At 39.8% G+C, this 18222-nt stretch overlaps 1 long non-coding RNA gene across 1 annotated transcript; it reads left to right on the top strand.

Annotated features, from left to right (window-relative positions):
- The first annotated feature begins 13981 nt into the window (after positions 1-13981).
- LOC139837549 (uncharacterized) lies at positions 13982-17818 on the top strand. The gene is made up of 3 exons (XR_011754054.1): positions 13982-14341; positions 16107-16166; positions 17249-17818. It is a non-coding gene; the product is annotated as an uncharacterized lncRNA (long non-coding RNA).
- Positions 17819-18222: the final 404 nt, after the last annotated feature.

Here is an 18222-nt window from a genome sequence, read left to right as displayed (position 1 = left end):
AATATGATCAAGGAGAGTGAAAACTCTAAGCTTGGGGATGCCCCCGTGGTTCATCCCTGCATATTTCAAGAAGACTCAAGCGTCTAAGCTTGGGGATGCCCAAGGCATCCCCTTCTTCATCAACAATTTATCAGGTTTCTTCTATTGAAACTATATTTTTATTCCGTCACATCTTATGTGCTTTACTTGGAGCGTCTGTGTGCTTTTATTTTCGTTTTGTTATTTTCATTCTCTGAATAAATTCATACTTGTGTGGGAGAGAGATACGCTCCGCTGTTGCATATGAACACATGTGTTCTTAGCTTTACTTTTAGTGTTCATGGCGAAGATTGAAACTGCTTCGTTCATTGTTATATGGTTGGAAACAGAAAATGTTGCATGTGGTAGTGGTATAATGAAACACATGCATAATCTTGTAGATCATTGAGCTTTGTTAACTTGATTCTTTGCAAACGTTTTGAGGTATTTAGATGGTAAAGCTTGCGGTTTAAATAAGTTAAAATTAGTAGTGGATTGTTGTCTTTAAGCTTGTGCCGTACTACAAACTCTACTTAAAATAGTTGAAGGCGTAGTTGGACTTGATAGCTTTCCATGTCTAAGAGTTCATCGTAATAACTAAGTTGTGTTGAAGATCGAGGGAGCTAGCGGGGTACTTTTGCCGCCGTGAACGGCCCTCCTTGGAGTGAATTTTAATCATGCTCTTAATGATGAACCTGCTAGTTGTTTGCAATAAGCTTGTGAGTTCTTTTTGACTAATGTTAAGCTACGGTTTTCGGCACTTCCACCATCCAAATTTGCTAGCCTCTTCGGTACTGTGCATTGCCTTTTTCTCACATTGAGAATTGTGCATACTTCACCAGTACATCCAAACCCGTGGGAGGACTTTCTCTTGTTCTCCTACACATAAGCCCATACATCTCCTCAAAACAGCCACCATACCTACCTACCCACAACATTTCCATAGCTGTTCCGAGATATATTGCCATGCAACTTCCATTTTATATTACATGACTTGTTGTCGTTTATTATTTATACATTGCTTTGCATGATTCTATACAGCTAATGTGTGGTTTACACATGTTACGCTAGATCATTGCACATCCTGCTACACTGGCAGAGGCATACAGTTTTATACATCATGTTTTATTCATTATGAGTTATTTGTACCAAAAAGTGTGTTGTCATATTAGGATGTTGCCCCTAAAAGTGAAAAGAGCCATGGAGGCCATCGAAAAGAGAAACAGAAAAAGGAAAAAATAGAAAAAAAAAGAAAAAAAAAGAAAAAAAAGAGAGAAAGAAGAAAGAAAGAAAAAGGGGGCAGCATTACTATCTTTTATCCACACTTGTGCTCATGTTTTAGCACCTGCAGTATTCATAGTCATCATTTATGCTCATGTTTAGCACCTATACTCCATGTGAGAGAGTTTTCATGATTTACTAGTATAACTATGTGGGGAATTTACACTACAGAACTTGGGTTGTATATTCCAATGATGAGCTTCCTCAAAAGTGCTCTAGGTCTTCGTGAGCAACCAAGTTGGATGCACCCCCACTAGTTCCATTGGAGAGCTTTCATACACATATAGCTCTATGTGCATCCGTTGCATGGCAATCACTACTCCTTGCATAGCTTCGATTATAAGACTTCCTCTTGTCTAATGATCACTTATAGCTTTGTGAGACTTTCTTTCATTGGCCTTCCAAACCCCCATTAACGTTCTTTTTGCCATAACATCCTGGTGCCAATGCCAAATGCTTGCGCTCACCGGTTGAGTAAGCTTCGAAACAGTTGATTCATGACGTTCATGTTTATTTTTACTTGACTGAATCCTTCTATGTTGTGAAAATTTACTTGATGCTTGGAATGAAGGATAGAACTTCTATGCTGGATACTTAAAACATCTTTAATGAACTTTGTACGGTTTCATGTCTTTAAAGCAATAGTTCATGAAAACTTCTAGCTTGTTTAACTCTTGCATTATCATCTCTTATATCAATATAGACATTTGTTTTGAGTGATTTGATCTCAGTTCATATGCTTTACATCATTATTGGATCAAGATTATGTTGGTAGCATGTCACTTCAGAAATTATTCTTTTTTATCGTTTACCTACTCGAGGGCGAGTAGGAACTAAGCTTGGGGATGCTGATACGTCTCAAACGTATCTATAATTTCTTATGTTCCATGCTAGTTTTATGACAATACTTACATGTTTTGTTCACACTTTATATCGTTTTGATGCATTTTCCGGAACTAACCTATTAACAAGATGCCGCAGTGCCAGTTCCTGTTTTCTGCTGTTTTTTGTTTCAGAAATCCTAGTAAGGAAATATTCTCGGAATTGGACGAAATCAACGCCCAGTATCTTATTTTTCCACGAAGCTTCCAGAACACCGGAGAGAGACCAGAGGGGAGCCAGGGGGCCCCACACGCCAGGGCGGCGCGGCCAAGGGGTGGGGCGTGCCCCCTATTGTGTGGCCCCACCAGGGCCCCTCCGAGGCTGCCCTTCCGCCTACTTAAGGACTCTGTCGCGAAAACCCTAAAAGAATAATCCACGAGACGAGAAAAGTTTCAGAGCCGTCGCCATCGCGAAGCCAAGATTCGGGGGACAGAAGTCTCTGTTCCGGCACGCCGCCGGGACGGGGAAGTGCCCCCGGAAGGCATCTCCATCGATACCACTGCCATCTTCATCGACGCTGCTGTCTCCTATGATGAGGAGGGAGTAGTTCTCTGTCACATCCCGAAATTTTTCAAATTTTGGAATGTGAAATAAAAATAAATTTATTGCTTGATCTTTTGAACTTGATTGAAAATAAACAAATAATTAAAACTTTTAAATTTATTTACAAGTTAGTCCCAAGATAGTGTTTAAATACTTTTGGTTTCAAAATATTTTCAAAACTAAACTTATCTTGGTTTCAAGGTTTTCAAATATTTAATGGATTGGTGTTTTAGAAAACAGTACCGTAGAGAAATTTTCATAAATTATTGTTTTTGAAAGATTTTCCAACCATACTCCATTTTGTTCTGAGGTTTTTGAAGTTTATAAAATATTTTATTTGAGAAATTTTAAACCCTAAAAGGCACTATAGCCACATATAAGCGTTTCTCAAATTTTGATTTTTCAAAGTTTATATTTTTGTCCCAAACTTATTCTCATATTAAATTATTTTTCATAACGAATCCAACAGTATATTATTTGCATTTTTCTGATAATTTTTAACCCTCCAAAATATATATACAATTTCAAAAATCAAAAACAAAAAAAAAATGTGGCGTGCGTGGCTGGCCAGCCCAAGCCAGCGCCCACGCTCACGCGCGAGGCCGGCCAGGCCAGCACAGGCCGCCACGGCCAATCGCCCAGGCCGCCCCGGCCCAACGCGCGGCACCACCCAGGCGCAGCACGCACGCATCAGCCCCCTATTCCTTTTCTATATATATCTATACCTACTAATAAAGGAAGGAAGGTTTCTTCCCATTTTTTCGTCCGTTTTAAAATTACCCTTAGTTTTCAGTTGAATTTACGCCCACTGCCACCGCTAAGTCAAGTAATGGTTCGTTTGGACAGGCCAAGAAATCCCCTCTGCCTCGAGCCCTCGACTGCTTGCGCATGACGGCGGATGGCGGTCAGCGACGTTCGGCGACAAGCCGGGAGCGGAGCGGCGCAGCCGTCATTGAGCGCTACCAGCGAAGGGAGGTCGAGGCTGGCGGCAACCTCAATCCAAGACGGATGCATGCCCACGAACGGCCCTGGCATAGCTCTGGAAAAAAAAAATCCCAGATCGGGAATCTTTTAGCATTGGATGAAACCACCGGCCGTCGCCGCCACCTGCCACTTCATCGTCGTCGTCCCCCACTCCAAGACCGCCTGGGACGCCGAATGGAGGGCCGGCCATGGCAGTGTGCGCCTCCATCCTTGCCTGACGCATCGGTGTGTATGCGTCCCGTTCCGAGAGCCAGCAATGAACAATCGTCAGAAAATTAGAGCGATTGCTGAGCCCGGCGAATGCCCGCCTTACTCCTGCTGGCTTGTTGGACCTCAGCTCGGGGTGGTACGTGGTCGCAGCGTTGACCGTTAGCAGCTGCTCAACTCAGGGTAAGGGGAATCAAAGCTCGAGGTGGCATCGGCACTGGGAGCTCGTGGAGGCGCGGACGTGCGATTGAAGGGGCAGGAGATCTAGGACAGGAGGAGGCGCTGTCGAATTCTATCCTGGAAGGGATTTCCTCTGCTATAGAGGTCGTGGGAATTTTAGTTAGATCCGCATAAGAGGCGTTAGGCTTACACAGGATTTCTCTGGGAGGTAATTCTATCAGCAACAAGGTAATCTGCCAAACACCAACTAGACATTTGGTCGAAACTTTGGAGAGAAGCAGATTAGAGGACAGACAGAGGATTAATTATATCAACTAGAAGAGTAACTTTTTGCGAGGTGATTTTGCACTCAGGAGCGAGGACACTATATTATTGGTAGTTTGACAGTCGAGGCAATGGTGCAGATCACATTTCAAGGGTTGGGTGGAGCAGTTAAACTCAAGAATAGCACGTCAGATTTCAGAATTGCAAACACGATTAGTTTTATTACAGCTGAGAAAATAAGTGCTACCAGTGCTCGTGGATCTACTTCCTCAAAGTTGGCAAAATATGCACAGGAGAAAAGCTGATACTTTTTAAAAAGGTGAAGAACAACAGGCCAGATAATGGCTTGGATGCTAAATGTATGTGAAGATTGGCCATTCTTGCTGGAGATTCAACAGCTAAATGCAAAATATCCAACCCTCGTTGAAGTCACTCGTTGAAGTTAGCCTACTGTACTGACTAACTTGGTACGTAACCCACTCATCATGTTTTTGTCTTTCCTTTCGTTAGTCACTGATTTGTCTTAGGTTCTTACTTGTACATACCACTACATATTTGTAATTACGTCATACCATGGAGTAACTGCTAAAAAATGTATAGCTACAGAATATTAAGAATCTTATTTACTCAGATTCTCTAGATTGTAAATACATTTTTTGTAATATGCCATGTTCCTCGACTCATTACAGAACATATCAGGATAAGAAAACAATGTTTTATTTATACTAGCTCAACAAACCAATAGAAAAGCATTTTAGTCGTCAGAGATGAATCACTGCCAACGGCCAAAATCCTTACTTAATTTTGTCATAACTCGTTCCACCAATTGTTAGTGAACAATTTTGTTGGCATGGAAATTCTTGAACTAAATAGAAAAGAAACAAAACAAAGAAAAATTAAATTAACCTGAAAGATGAAAGATGAAAAGAGAAGGTGACCGGAGAAAAAATATATGTATATATATCGAGATAAATAAAACAATATTTAAAAAAAGGAAATGAAACTAATATTTTTGGAGACTTGTATGTTTCTCGGTCACTTTGTAATTGTACATGACAAATTTTTCTCTCCCGTTGCAACGCACGGGTATGTGTACTAGTACCTACTAATAAAGGAAGTAAGGTTTCTCCCCAATTTTTCGTCCGTTTTTCTTTTACCCATGTTTTTTTGTGGAATTTACGGGCAGTGCCACCGCCTTAGTCAGCTATCCCGCAGGCTCCCACCCCTCGTTCTACACCAGGCCGAAACATTTTTTCGTGCGAGGGCCGACCTCCATCTCTCTCTTTCTAGGGTTCATCCACTACCCGCCGCCGCCACATGCCACCGCTGTAGCCTACCCACCAGAACCACCTCCACCGAGCAGTTCTTGGTCGGAATTTTACTCCTCAATTTTTGGGATTTCAATCGTCATTGATTGCTTGGTGATCTTCTGCTCGGAGAGGATTTTCTTGGATTTATTTGAAGTAAACTGCAGGTTGTTAAAGCCTGGAATTTTGAGAATTTCAGATGGGATTTAGAAGAGGATTTCAATCGTGATTGATTGCTTGGTGATCTTTTGCTCGGACAGGATTTTCTTGAATTTATTGAAGTAAGCTGCAGGATGTTACGGCCTGGAATTTTGATGATTTCAGATGGGATTGAGAAGAACTATGGTGGATGATTCGAGCCGCGCTGCTCTACTCTTCGGGCACCATGGGGGTGTGGAATAGGTTCATCATGATGCAGGGCAATTTCATCTTCGTGTCGACCATGGTGACGTTGGACCAGGACTAGCTCTGCTTCCTGTCCGTATTTCAGATCTTTGGCATCTCTGTAATAACCTTCGCCATGCTCCTTGCCGGAGAGAGAGTTGGTCAGCGGGCAGCCGTTGGAGTCGCCATTGGCCACCATCCGGGCGGTGCAGGTTCTCTAGCTACGCATCCAAGACGGAATTCCATGACGCCATGCTACTTTTTGTGCCGATGGCCTGATTGTGTTGCTGCTTGTTCGTCCTAGCTGCTGCAGTAGGCACGTCACTTACCTGCTTCAACTATCTCATCATGTATGATGTATGACTTACACACACTTCCAATGCAAAGTTTGGCAGTACCAAGCATACGTAGGCGTTGCAGCTAGCAGTCTTACTTGTTTGCGATTGCTCAAGTTTAGCCAACAAAAAATGGTTGCTTCAGTTGCATCATCAGACAACCCTGAATTTTTTCTTGTTCGTTTTCCATGTAGATTTCCCTCCAGGATGCGGCTCTTCTCTAAGCTGATTGTCATGTAGTACTTACTTTTAAGTGGAGACATATGTCTGAATTTATCACGTACTTACATTTAATAAAAATGAACTGGAGATATATATTAGAATTTAGCTACATGAGCTAGCACGAAGGGATCCTGTACGTGGATGCATCAGGTTGAACTTTGCAGATCAGGTAAGCTAGCCTACCAATGAAATCTTGCTATATTTTCTTTTACAAAATAGTTCTGGAATGTTATATTACATGACGCGCAAATTACCAAATTGATGAAATTATAGGAGACTATGTCCAGACTCCAGTTATGGATTCAATATTTAAGCTCACTAACTTTCTTGAAGAAGCAGAGTTTTCTCAGTATTTCGATTGATTCAGCAGGTACAACACAGGTAAAAAAGAGTCTAATTCATCACATGCCTTCTCTTCATAATGTAGAGGGTGTGCCGAATGCGGTGACACTGAAGTTTGCTACACTCCGAGCAGCTGGGTGATGACGCAACACATCTACAGGGATTGAGGGGCAAGGTCGTCGTGGGCAGATCTCCGAGCAGCTGGGAGTCGTGGCCTCTGAGACCAGGAGATTTGGAGGAAATCCTGTGCAATTTTTCTTTAGCTTCTGCTGCTGCCCAACGGTGGAAAACACAGGAGTTCGTACTCTCGGCGATGAAGCCTGACCAGGCTGCCATCCGGCTCAAGAGGAGCAGGACATGCTCTCTGCGACATCAGATTCCTTCGTCGAGTGATCCACAAGCTCGCTGTGAAGGACTACAACGAGCACAAGCTGGTCAACCTGATGACCTTCAAGCGCCTGCCCGAAAGCCAAGCCAATGACGTAACCGCATACACACAATTCGTCTACTCTAGGGGATTTGGCAGCTGCATGCTGTTCTTCTGAATAAATATAAATTTCAGATTAACTGCATGGGCTCTAATATTTTCTTGCAATTCAGAAAAGGTATGATGTCTAAACTTTGAATTGAATACTTCAATATAAATTTGGCATCAGCAACTTTCCAGATTTTGTAGATCTATATAGCAAGATTTATTATTATCCCCCATGCAAAAAAGAGTTTCTGCTTACATCTCTATACTATATAGCAAGATAATACTTTATTCTACAAGCATCTTACTTATATCTGTGTAGATTTGGTAGCACATGGGACTGCAGACGTAGCAGGTGAGAACTGATAGTTTCAGCTGTTACATCTTTTTAGTGCTCTGTTCCTGATCGATAGTCAATGTAATATGTTCATGTGTCCGGATATTTGAGCGGCATATTAACAGAGTAACACAAATGTTTAGCAGTAATTGATCTGTTGGTTCTTAATTCATGGTGGTCAATTGATGGATACTTAAAAAACATCAAGCCATGACACACTCCTGCTTTAACTAAAACATAAATATAAATAAATCATAAAGAAATATTACCCATGTCAAATTTTATTGTAGATGAGTCCAGTCAAAAAAAATTGGAATTTTGACTAATTAAAATTTCAAGTTTAAAAAATATTTGATAAAAATCAGCTCGAGCATCATTCGATCTTCTCCCGGTGCAACGCACGGGCTTTTTTGCTAGTCTTTCCTTAATCCCACATCGCTTTCCTCAGAAAATTTGCTCCAATCTACAGCCTATATAAAGGTTCCAAGGGACAGCCCAAATCCGTACATCAGGCCGGCGCCTCCTCTCTCCTCGCACAAACACATGCGTCCAATGCTGCTTCTCTCCCGCTGCCTTGGTGTGCACACTCGCGACGCAGCTATTTCGCGACGCAGCATCCACAACGCTATTTGGGAAACGCCGCGACTCGACGCATCCCTCACCCGGTAAATAATCTATTTTCGCTCTTTTACGTAGATTATTTTTAGTAACATCGCAATTTTATTTCTTTAGATCTACACTTTCGTTTAGAATAGTGGTTCTTCCGTTAAGCTTGTAATTAGATCCTCTACAACTTTCATGTAGGAAGTTTTTCCATCCGAGCAACTTGATCGGACAACTTTTCGTACACCATTAAAACTGTAACCACTTAGGTTTAGTTTTGTAAAATTCATATGTTAAGTTTTATCCGTCGGATTTCGACAAACCATATACCGTCGGAATCGGCAAATCACGTAGATCATCTTAGACATATTGCGTGGCAGTTTCGCCCACTTTATTCTCGCGGTATCCCGTTAATCCGCAACATCGTCTGTAAAATAAATCCTACAAACTTTATCCGAAAGATTCTTTTGGCGATACGCCTGTAATGGAATTCTGTACAACTTCCGTGTAGAAAGTTCTTCTATCCGGAAAACTTCTTCTAATAACTTTTCGCGAAAAGTGTAGTCCTATAACTGGTTTTAACATAGTTCCTTTAGCCAAAATGATTCTTATGATCATATCCATCTTTCAGACCAGTTATAACTCTTCATCATATTCATAGATAATGCATAGCTTACCCCTGGTTGTCTAGTTCATGTTATTTAAATAACAATTGAGTTATTTGAGTAAAGTGTGACATGTCCTAGTTTAGATTCTACCTTGCTTTAGTAGGGTGGAGATACTCTACCTCATATCACATGTGATAAACCTTTGTTATCCATTAGGCTCCGTAAACCAAACTCCGATATCATTCATGCCTATACAACCTCATGCCATTCAATCCTTCCACTTAGTTTGAACTATTGAACTTTCAAATGAGTTATTTGAGTAGTTTTGGCATAACTTAAAGTCTACAAATCATTATAGTTGATCCCTTTGACAAATAATCTACTGGTCCAAATTTAACAAATTTGTAGTCTCTGGAATCCTTAGAACATGCAGAACATCATGAAAATAGAAAACATCAGAGTTGTTATGTGCACAAACTTGGTGCATTCAAATTCGTTTAAATCACTAGTCTGTTCATAACCTGAGTTTGAAAAATGATTTTGGAGTGAACCCAATTGCATAAGTCTTGTTTTACAGTACTCCATCCAATGGCACCACCGTCCAAAATAATTAAATTATTTTGCAAATATTCAAATTCAAATATGAGAATTTGAGTATATATCCATTATCGATTTCTATAATCATTTCTCAACATGATTCTTCTGTGAAGGTGAAATTTATGATCACATCCACACACCAATACCACTAGACACTCTATCTTGAATCAATATCGTGTCTATCTAAATTGTTTTTCATTTACTCCTTTAACTTAGTTTAAAACTATTCAATTTACAAATGAGTTAATTGAGTAATTCCATATATCACAAATCCATATCCAAGCCTATGTGTAATTTATACTATTTTGAGTAATTGTTGTCACACTTATTCAATAGTATTTGTGTTGCACTATTTGTCACTTATGTGATTCAATTCACATGAGTTGTTCCAAATTCTTTTCATGCCTTCGCAAAGCATAAATATTCTTCATTTATATCTTAGATTATCCAATTCTTTCTAATCATATATCTTGCCATCCAAACTCTCACAGCCATATTCTGCAAGCCAAACCTCATACCACACCTTAGTACCATAGAGCGATTTCCGATTGTTGTCTTGTTTGATTATGATGATGTTGTTGTTGAATGGTGTGTTTATGTTGTGCTATATTTTATGTTATAGTTTAAACGGAGAGGCACGTAATTCGATTAAGAGAAGTGAACGCGCTTCAAATACCAAAAGGCAAGTGACATTCAAATCCTACTTATTTTATACATGCATTAGTGTTTTTCAAACTAGTATGCATGGTAGGATTTTGATTTCGAAAGTTATGCTATGCTTAACAATCCCAGTAGTGTGTAGTCACCATGAACCCTTGCTAGGATTCTTAGTTTGCCTAGCAATAACAAAGTGCCACTGCTGTTTTGATCAATTTGGATTGTGAGTATTGGGAATTAAAATTAATAACCCTAAATGAAACACCTGGGTGGATTGGTAATTGCTTGGTGGGCGGCTACTCAGGGCCGCATTGTGGTTGTCATCGTCTGAGGGTACGTGACTACTCAGGGCCACATTGTGGTTGTCGTCGCCTGAGGGTACGTGGCTACTCAGGGCCACATTGTGGTTGTCGTCGCCTGAGGGTACGCATAAGTTGAGTGGCTACTCAGGGCCACTTTGTGGTTGTCGTCGCCTGAGGGTGCACTTGCGGATGACCACTCAGGATTAAAGAGATTAATATGTCGTCCATGTTTAGATAGCTTCCAGTGCAGCCTTATGGTATTATGGGCTCTGCCGGGATTAAGTAAGTTGTGAGGTCAAACTTGTTGCTAGACATGATGATGTGGCTTGCAACCAAACGGGAACGGGTCTAGCTGGTTATGGTTGAAGCCTCCTTCTGAAAGATCTTGTCTCATTTCTTCTCTTGGGAAGGGTGGGTCGTAAGGTGAAAGTGCACAACCTCTCGAGAGTTAAACCTAAGATCTTAGCCGTGTCCCCGGTTATGGACAATTTGAGCTTTCTAGGCAGGGAATGTACGGAGGAATCTCATCACTTTTTCTTAATGAGTTAAAATTTGAGTAGCAACTGTCGGATAGTACATGGGAGATGTAACCATGATACTGTTTATGACAACATTACAAGTTTTACAAAAGTTTTGTTTTAAAATAAAATATAGGATAAAATTGGCTTTATGCAAATTTGCCTAAACTCCACTTGCCAAATATCATGTAGATAGTCATGCCCAAAACTGCCACCATATAAGTGTCATTTGCCAGTACATCATTGTACTGACCTCCATTCGTGGGGCTGCATATTCAAACGTGCAGGATTTTATGAGGAGAAGTACGTGGTAGGATCTTGAGTCTACATTCCAACATGACTGCCTGTGGCACATGAAGATGATGAAGGCTCATTGCTGATTTACTTTTCGCTGTGTTTATTCTGAGCTAGTCCATGTGACTATGCAATTGGTAAGGTTTTATTGTACCCTCTGGATCAACGATGTAGTAATTTGATACTATTGCAATGATTACTATATTTTGTAATGTGTGTGCTATCAGTGATCCCGGGAATAGCACTATACACAGGTATCTTACCTTTATTAAAAGGTAGGGTGCTACAGAATGGTATCAGAGCATAGTGTTGCCTGTAGAATCGAGACCCTAGGTTTGGATTAGAAATAGGAAGACCCTAGGATGAAAAAATTTCTAATCCTATTTCAATTAAAAAGATGTTTGCTTTGTGAACCTCTTGTATTCTCATCTATATCATCTTCAAAATTGTTTTCCTCTCACTTTAGATGACCACCTTATCAAAACTATCAACAAGGACCGATGATGACCCTCTGCCTGAAGTGAGGGACTGCTGCTTCAGGTGACATTCGTCGACCTTGCTGGAAGTGTTGTATGGGAGACCAATGAAGAACTGGAAGAAAGACTTCGATGCAGACTACGCAACACATGAAGGTACACCGAAGGAGTAGAATAGAAACTTGAAACATCCAAAGCAGAAAAATACCAGACCACCATTACTCCCTTTTATTAAAACAACGCTAGCATTACAAAGTATTGATCTTAACAAATTGAGGTATGACCATGCTAGTTTGTTTGTGTGAAACATATTGCTTGATGCTTGTTAGATGTTGTTTGTAAGATGTTTTTGCCATGATCTGATGTGTTTGGGTAGGAAATCTTCTTTAGACCTTTCTATCTTTTCTCATCTATACCCAACCCAGATAATGTTTTCTCGGCAACTCGCCATGAAGACATCATTAGTGAAACCAACTTTGATGTTTCCTATCAAGATGAAGATGCATAGAGTGGGAGATACGCAAAACCGTAGTTAAGAATCGATAGAGGTGTTTTCAAAACAATTCAATAATGGGGATCGAAACATTGATTCAATCATTCCATGTAAGTTTTATCAAACTTGTGAGGTTGACCAAGAGTTAGAATACGAGATATACCAAACTGAAAACAAGAAAATGATTGGGTGCGACATGGATTGGCCCCCATGACGACTACTCATATTATTTACTCTTGTATGAGGAATGGTAAATCTAGAGACATGTACCTACAAGAGAGACGTCGCTGTTAAGCCTGAACCATAGGGTGAATAGATATTATGACCTTATAGTAGGCAAGTTCTGCCAACCGTAGGACTACGGTGAGAATGAACACCCAACTACTAGATGGAAATAGTGGAAGACTTCAAGTAAGAAAATGAAGGATGCCTTGAAGTGCTCTCATATTGGCTTTCTGATTGACCCCAAGGAGTGACCCATTAGTATCAAAAGTAGTTCAACATCCAACCCATAAGGTTTAGAAAAACCCATCCATGAGGACAATCCTAGTCAAGTCACCTTGAAATTATATGTGGTTCACTATATGTGAATAAACATTCGCCTATTGGATATTAACTCAGAAACCCTAGATGTTTTTCAAATATGACCTGTTGTCAAGTCATATCCTCGGATGTGTCAAGTCATATCCAAGATGAGCTTAGCCTAAACCCAAGACCTAAGACTACCTAACAAAAGTATCTTTTAAGGGTGGTAGAAGCCGTACCCTTGGATTATGGTTTTACATCAAATGCCGCACGAGATGGTATTTCGAGAAGGAATCACAAGGAGTTCCCCATGAGAGTACTCAAGTAAAAGATAATACCCATGGAATGAGTACCCCCATAAGAATGGATACAGTTGATGGTATGACTGCATACGGTTTAGTGTCAAGTTTTCAAAGCCCAAGGTTAACTTTCGAAATATCCTCGGAGATGTTTGAAAAAGAAGCAATAGTGAGTATGAACCTATTAGAAGACCTGAACCTAAAACCTTTTCTTTCTCGCCTTTCTCCAATCTCGAGGACGAGATTTCTTTTAAGGGTGGTAGTCTGTCACATCCCGAAATTTTTCAAATTTTGGAATGTGAAATAAAAATAAATTTATTGCTTGATTTTTTGAACTTGATTAAAAATAAACAAAGAATTAAAACTTTTTAAATTTATTTACAAGTTAATCCCAAGATAGTGTTTAAATACTTTTGGTTTCAAAATATTTTCAAAACTAAACTTATCTTGGTTTTCAAGGTTTTCATATATTTAATGGATTGGTGTTTTAGAAAACAATACCGTAGAGAAATTTTCATAAATTATTGTTTTTGAAAGATTTTCCAACCATACTCCATTTTGTTCTGAGGTTTTTGAAGATTATAAAATATTTTATTTGAGAAAATTTAAACCCTAAAAGGCACTATAGCCACATATAAGCGTTTGTCAAATTTTGATTTTTCAAAGTTTATATTTTTGTCCCAAACTTATTCTCATATTAAATTATTTTTCATAACGAATCCAAAAGTATATTATTTGCATTTTTCTGATAATTTTTAACCCTCCAAAATATATATACAATTTCAAAAATCAAAAAAAAAATGTGGCGTGCGTGGCTGGCCAGCCCAGGCCAGCGCCCACGCTCACGCGCGAGGCCGGCCAGGCCAGCACAGGCCGCCACGGCCAATCGCCCAGGCCGCCCCGGCCCAACGCGCGGCACCACCCAGGCGCAGCACGCACGCATCAGCCCCCTATTCCTTTTCTTTCCTTATTAATCCCATATCGCTTTCCTCAGAAAATTTACTCCAATCTACAGCCTATATAAAGGTTCCAAGGGGCAGCCCAAATCCGTACATCAGGCCGGCGCCTCCTCTCTCCTCGCACAAACACATGCGTCCAATGCTGCTTCTCTCCCGCTGCCTTGGTGCGCACACTCGCGACGCAGCTATTTCGCGACGCAACATCCACAACGCTATTTGGGAAACGCCACGACTCGACGCATCCCTTACCCGGTAAATAATCTATTTTCGCTCTTTTACGTAGATTATTTTTAGTAACATCACAATTTTATTTCTTTAGATCTACACTTCCGTTTAGAATAGTGGTTCTTCCGTTAAGTTTGTAATTAGATCCTCTACAACTTTCATGTAGAAAGTTTTTCCATCCGAGCAACTTGATCGGACAACTTTTCGTACACCATTAAAACTGTAACCACTTAGGTTTAGTTTCGTAAAATTCATATCTTAAGTTCTATCCGTCGGATTTCGACAAACCATATACCGTCGGAATCGGCAAATCACGTAGATTATCCTAGACATATTACGTGGCAGTTTCGCCCACTTTATTCTCGCGGTATCCCTTTAATCCGCAACATCGTCTGTAAAATAAATCCTACAAACTTTATCCGAAAGATTCTTTTGGCGATACGCCTGTAATGGAATTCTGTACAACTTCCGTGTAGAAAGTTCTTCCATCCGGAAAACTTCTTCTAATAACTTTTCGCGAAATGTGTAGTCCTATAACTGGTTTTAACATAGTTCCTTTAGCCAAAATGATTCTTATGATCATATCTATCTTTCAGACCAGTTATAACTCTTCATCATATTCATAGATAATACATAGCTTACCCCTGGCTGTCTAGTTCATGTTATTTAAATAACAATTGAGTTATTTGAGTAAAGTGCGATATGTCCTAGTTTAGATTCTACCTTGCTTTAGTAGGGTGGAAATACTCTACCTCATATCATATGTGATAAACCTTTGTTATTCATTAGGCTCCGTAAACCAAACCCCGATATCATTCATGCCTATACAACCTCATGCCATTCAATCCTTCCACTTAGTTTGAACTATTGAACTTTCAAATGAGTTATTTGAGTAGTTTTGGCATAACTTAAAGTCTACAAATCATTATAGTTGATCCCTTTGACAAATAATCTACTGGTCCAAATTTAACAAATTTGTAGTCTCTGGAATCCTTAGAACATGCAGAACATCATGAAAATAGAAAACATCAGAGTTGTTATGTGCACAAACTTGGTGCATTCAAATTCGTTTAAATCACTAGTCTGTTCATAACCTGAGTTTGAAAAATGATTTTGGAGTGAACCCAATTGCATAAGTCTTGTTTTACAGTACTCCATCCAATGGCACCACCGTCCAAAATAATTGAATTATTTTGCAAATATTCAAATTCAAATATGAGAATTTGAGTATATATCCATTATCGATTTCTATAATTATTTCTCAACATGATTCTTCTGTGAAGGTGAAATTTATGATCACATCCACACACCAATACCACTAGACACTCTATCTTGAATCAATATCATGTCTATCTAAATTGTTTTTCATTTACTCCTTTAACTTAGTTTAAAACTATTCAATTTACAAATGAGTTAATTGAGTAATTCCATATATCACAAATCCATATCCAAGCCTATGTGTAATTTATACTATTTTGAGTAATTGTTGTCACACTTATTCAATAGTATTTGTGTTGCACTATTTTTCACTTATGTGATTCAATTCACATGAGTTGTTCCAAATTCTTTTCATGCCTTCGCAAAGCATAAATATTCTTCATTTATATCTTAGATTATCCAATTCTTTCTAATCATATATCTTGCCATCCAAACTCTCACAGTCATATTCTGCAAGCCAAACCTCATGCCACACCTTAGTACCATAGAGCGATTTCCGATTGTTGTCTTGTTTGATTATGATGATGTTGTTGTTGAATGGTGTGTTTATGTTGTGCTATATTCTATGTTATAGTTTGTACGGAGAGGCACGTAATTCGATTAAGAGAAGTGAACGCGCTTCAACTACCAAAAGGCAAGTGACATTCAAATCCTACTTATTTTATACATGCATTAGTGTTTTTCAAACTAGTATGCATGGTAGGATTTTGATTTCGAAAGTTATGCTATGCTTAACAATCCCAGTAGTGTGTAGTCACCATGAACCCTTGCTAGGATTCTTAGTTTGCCTAGCAATAACAAAGTGCCACTGCTGTTTTGATCAATTTGGATTGTGAGTATTGGGAATTAAAATTAATAACCCTAAATGAAACACCTGGGTGGATTGGTAATTGCTTGGTGGGCGGCTACTCAGGGCCGCATTGTGGTTGTCATCGCCTGAGGGTACGTGACTACTCAGGGCCACATTATGGTTGTCTTCGCCTGAGGGTACGTGGCTACTCAGGGCCACATTGTGGTTGTCGTCGCCTGAGGGTACGCATAAGTTGAGTGGCTACTCAGGGCCACTTCGTGGTTGTCGTCGCCTGAGGGTGCACTTGCGGATGGCCACTCAGGATTAAAGAGATTAATATGTCGTCCATGTTTAGATAGCTTCCAGTGCAGCCTTATGGTATTATGGGCTCTGCCGGGATTAAGTAAGTTGTGAGGTCAAACTTGTTGCTAGACATGATGATGTGGCTTGCAACCAAACGGGAACGGGTCTAGCTGGTTATGGTTGAAGCCTCCTTCTGAAAGATCTTGTCTCATTTCTTCTCTTGGGAAGGGTGGGTCGTAAGGTGAAAGTGCACAACCTCTCGAGAGTTAAACCTAAGATCTTAGCCGTGTCCCCGGTTATGGACAATTTGAGCTTTCTAGGCAGGGAATGTACGGAGGAATCTCATCACTTTTTCTTAATGAGTTAAAATTTGAGTAGCAACTGTCGGATAGTACATGGGAGATGTAACCATGATACTGTTTATGACAACATTACAAGTTTTACAAAAGTTTTGTTTTAAAATAAAATGTAGGATAAAATTGGCTTTATGCAAATTTGCCTAAACTCCACTTGCCAAATATCATGTAGATAGTCATGCCCAAAACTGCCACCATATAAGTGTCATTTGCCAGTACATCATTGTACTGACCTCCATTCGTGGGGCTGCATATTCAAACGTGCAGGATTTTCTGAGGAGAAGTACGTGGTAGGATCTCGAGTCTACATTCCAACATGACTGCCTGTGGCACATGAAGATGATGAAGGCTCATTGCTGATTTACTTTTCGTTGTGTTTATTCTGAGCTAGTCCATGTGACTATGCAATTGGTAAGGTTTTATTGTACCCTCTGGATCAACGATGTAGTAATTTGATACTATTGCAGTGATTACTATATTTTGTAATGTGTGTGCTATCAGTGATCCCGGGAATAGCACTATACACAGGTATCTTACCTTTATTAAAAGGTAGGGTGCTACATTCTCCCCCGGGGCTATGGGCTGTACCGGTAGCTATGTGGTTAATCTCTCTCCCATGTACTTCAATACAATGATCTCATAAGCTGCCTTACATGATTGAGATTCATATGATGAGCTTTGTATCACCACCGATCTATGTGCTACTCTAGTGATGTTATTAAAGTACTCTATTCCTCCTCCATGATGTAATGTTGACAGTGTGTGCATCATGTAGTACTTGATGTAGGTTATGATTGTAATCTCTTGTAGATTATGGAGTTAACTATTACTATGATAGTATTGATGTGATCTATTCCCCCTTTCATAGCCTGACGGTGACAGTGTGCATGCTATGTTAGTACTCGGTATAATTGCAATGGTCTATCATGCACTCTAAAGGTTACTTAAATATGAATTCCGAATGTTGTGGAGCTTGTTAACTCCGGCTTGAGGGAGCTGTTGTAGCCCTACACAATGAATGTTGTTTGTCATCCAACAAGAGAGTGTAGAGAAAGTAGCATTTATTTATTCAGTTATGTGATCAATGTTGAGAGTGTCCACTAGTGAAACTATGATCCCTAGGCCTTGTTTCCAAATACTGCAAACACCGTTTATTTACTGTTCTACTGCATCTTTACTTCCTGCAATATTACCACTATCTATACCACAAAGATTTCTAACTCCCACGTCAAACTGCACGC

Source organism: Lolium perenne, chromosome 3 (assembly GCF_019359855.2).
Source record: "Lolium perenne isolate Kyuss_39 chromosome 3, Kyuss_2.0, whole genome shotgun sequence".
NCBI lineage: Eukaryota > Viridiplantae > Streptophyta > Magnoliopsida > Poales > Poaceae > Lolium > Lolium perenne.
The sequence above is the reverse complement of the archived record's forward strand: the minus strand, read 5'-3'. Positions and strand labels throughout refer to the sequence as shown.